We start from the raw sequence: 4,017 nt of genomic DNA, 5'->3' as shown, positions 1-4,017 counted from the left end.
AAAGTAAACCTAAACCCTAAACTAATAACGTAACGTTAAGTTTAGTTAGTAGTAGTAGTAGTAGTTACTTACTTATATAATAATATATATATATATATATATATATATATATATATATATATACACACACACATCAACTTTTTTATTGTATATTAATTCATATTAGTTGTTTTAATATTAATTTCATCGTTTTCTTATCTTTATTAAATGTTATCTTATTATAGTAATAATGCAGGCTAGTAACAGAACTGTCTTAATGCCTATAAAACTTTAATATTATATGATAAATGAAGAGCAGAACTTTAAAATGCATTTTGTCAAAATTTCATTGTTTTTAGTTAAATATGACATAGTGTTCAATGTCGAAAGACTCATAATAGCTATTCTGAAATGTTCAGAAAGCATTTCTTCATCATTAATTTATATGTTGAAAAAACATAAAAATTTCGAAGTGCATTATGTTTTTTAATTTATAGAAACGAACAAAATGTATTTGTCTGTAACATTTTTAGCAATTGTTTAGCAATTTTGTTTAATATTATATATCACATCTTATTGATTGACATATTGTTATTTTCCATAAAGTGTATTTTTATTGTGTGCGGAATTTCTTTCTTTCTCATTTTTTGAAAATTTCAAAGGACAAAACGCAATTTAAAATGCTGCTCCTCAAATATAAATATAATGATTATTTGTTCAAATCGACATTGTTAAATAAATAAATTCAAATTTTGTACAAATAATTTGCTTACCTTTTATGATCACTTTTACTTTTAAAAATATAAACAAGGTATTTGGAAAAATAATGAAATAAATCTTTCGTATAAGGGCAGAATGGACTAAACTATGAAGAAAAGTTCTCTACCACTTCACAATTTTCAACAGTTAACAAGATATTAATTGCTAAAAATTGTCAAAAATTAATCTTCAATAATTTTTTATTCAAATACTATCAACTTTGTAGAATAAACTGCAAGAGACAAAAATTGTTTATTTTCATTTTATAGAGCTTTATGAGACAAAAATTGTTTATTTTCTTCTCATAGAGTTCTAAAAATTTTTTTAGAATTTTTTTAGAATTTTTTAATACTATATTTTCTCATGTTGGTAAAAATAAGAAAATAAGAAAACAGTACTAAAAAATTGATAAAAAAATTCTGAAAAAATTCGTAAAGTTCTATAAGAAAAAAATAAATAATTTTCGTCTTTTGCAGTTTTTTTGTAAAGTTGATAATATTTGAGTAAAAAATTATTGAAGATCAATTTTCGGCAATTTTCGGCAATTTTTAGCAATTAATATTTTATTAACTATTTCGAAAATTACAAAATGGTTTCCTTTTTAATTTAATCCATTTCTACCCCTATACGAAAGATTTATCATTATTTTCCTATATACTTTTCTATAGTATTGTAAAATGTATGCATATATAAGATCGTATTTAATAAATTTTGATTTTTGTCGATTTAGATAATTTTATCAAACTGCTTTATATTCTTTTATATTCTTTTAACAATATTTTCGCAAATACATGAATTTAATTAAAAATATAGGACTATAAAGATTCGAGATAAGTTGAATAGGTATGTATAGCAGAATTAAAATTTCTGAAAAAAACTGAAAAACAAGAAATTGTTAAATTTTAAACATATAATAAATTGTTAAATATAAAAATAATTCTTTAAAATCACTATTCTCGGGTTCGAATCATTTCGAACGGTCGGTATCCGACCGTACACTTTTGTATACATATGAAAAATTACAATAACGCATGTATTTTATTATTAAATATAAATATCCCTTTGTAATCCATATTTTACAAAAAAATTATTCTATCCATTTATTTTTTATAAAATATGATTTTTAGCAATGTGTTAAAATATATTTTTTTACACGCGAATTTTAATATTATATTAAAGATGCGATAAAAGTGATAACTATAATTAACATCCCGCTAAATAATAGCTTTTATAATAAGCGGTCTAGAAGATTTGGAATTCACACCCTCCGGTAAACAGATTATTGAAATTTAACGGATAGTTCAACTTTCTTTGCGGATAGATCTTATGAATTTTACGTGGAATCAGTATACATTAAGTTTGTTTTCTATTATAAAGATTACTCTTCTTTTTATTGGATGCTAACCAGCGTATCACAAAGTAAATTTGTTAAATTTTATCATATGAATTTTAAATTTTATAATTGCAAATTAACAATTAAATACAATTCATTTATTGTTAACATTTCATTCCGTTTATTAATATTATTTAATAATTGGTTTAATAAAATTTGTGTTACCATACATATATTTTCAATGCTTTCGCATAATCTCGCATTTTTAATTTTTTGCTTATGCTACTATGAAATAATATCATTTTTATTGTATTATGAATGGCATTTGTATCTTGTTAAATATATCAGAATTAATCGTTAAATTTGGATAAATTTTTCTTGTTAACTACCCTCAAAATATCTTATTGATCAAATATCTTTTTGTTAATTATTGGGATATTTCGTTTTATGCATAATGTATTATTATTCCGTGTTGTTCATTGAATATAAACAAGGATAAATGATGAATAAGTTGGGCGTATGCACCCATAATCTATGAGGTACTTACAAAGTAATATGTAAGTAACACAGAGAAAATTCAAATTAATGTTATTGCTATAACTTTCAAATTTCTATACATTTTTCTCAAAATTATATTGACGGCGGAAAGAGAAGATGTTTTTTCGTCAGTCATACCATTTTATTCAATTTTATTCATACAATTCACTATAGGAAACACAACACGACGACATACAGCATATTTGTCCGATTTGTGTCGAATAACACTTTGTATTATTAGAGAGCTGAGATTAAAATAGCTAATTGCAATTGCAATCATCACTATTAAACTGATTTAAATCATTAAATCTTTCCCAACCAAACTGAAAATATTAAACAAATCCTTACAATAAATAATATAATATACTTCTTACAATAAATAATATAATATACTTATAATATAATTCTACTTCTAGTTATAAAATTTGGAATCTTGTCATAACAACCGAAAATTCTTTTTGATTGTGTAACAAGATTTTGGTTAAAATGAAATGTATTTAATTATACACGCACGAGCGTCATGTCAAATAAAAAATTTCTTATGCATTACTGTGAGAATAGAACGTCTGTTACATACCTGCGTCTTTAAAATTATTGTAACGGACAAAATTGTGGAATACATCTGAAAGAAAATATTGTTATACTTAATGAAAACAGTTTTGTTAACTCTTCGGTGAAACTGGTGCACCGGAATATCACTACTGATCGGGACCCCTGAACAACGCTATCTTGACACGTTTAAAAAAAAATAACTAATCCCAAAACAAAATAATTATAATTTCTTCATAAATTTTTAATTACCCTCTTCATGCCAGCATTATAGATATCAATATACTACCACTACTAATTATGTTTAAATATATTATGTTTAAATATATATATTATTGAACAAAATTACGCTTGGCTATACATTGCTGTACAAGATGATTTGGCGTAATTCTTATTATAAGGGACATTATAAATTAATTACTTCGCGAATGCTGAGTATAGTCAGCATCTATAATAATCTAGACGGATCGCTTCGTAGATGCCGGATATAGTGGCGTTAGGAGTGAAAGGGTTAAATTCAAAAGAATTAATGGTCAAGAAGATTTAGAACGTTCTATTTTATATGTATGTACTTATTCTATCTTATATGTACATGTAGGAGGGGAGGGTGGGTAACTCTGTTTACTTAGAATGTTTTCGCTGTTTTAAGAGATATGAAATGATATATTTATTGATATATTTATATAGCATCAAGAGGGTATAATATATTACTAACAGTTTTTCTATATCGAAGCGCTTCGAAAATTTTAAATTTACTTCTATTTTTTTAAATAGAATTGTATGATTTTTTTACACAATATGATTCCTCTAATTATTTTGCATATTAAAGTATTAAGATAGTGATATCAAAAAGCCAATAA

The sequence above is a fragment of the Atta cephalotes genome, assembly GCF_000143395.1.
Source record: "Atta cephalotes unplaced genomic scaffold scaffold00037, whole genome shotgun sequence".
Taxonomy (NCBI): Eukaryota; Metazoa; Arthropoda; class Insecta; order Hymenoptera; family Formicidae; genus Atta; species Atta cephalotes.
This window is presented reverse-complemented; position numbering follows the sequence as displayed.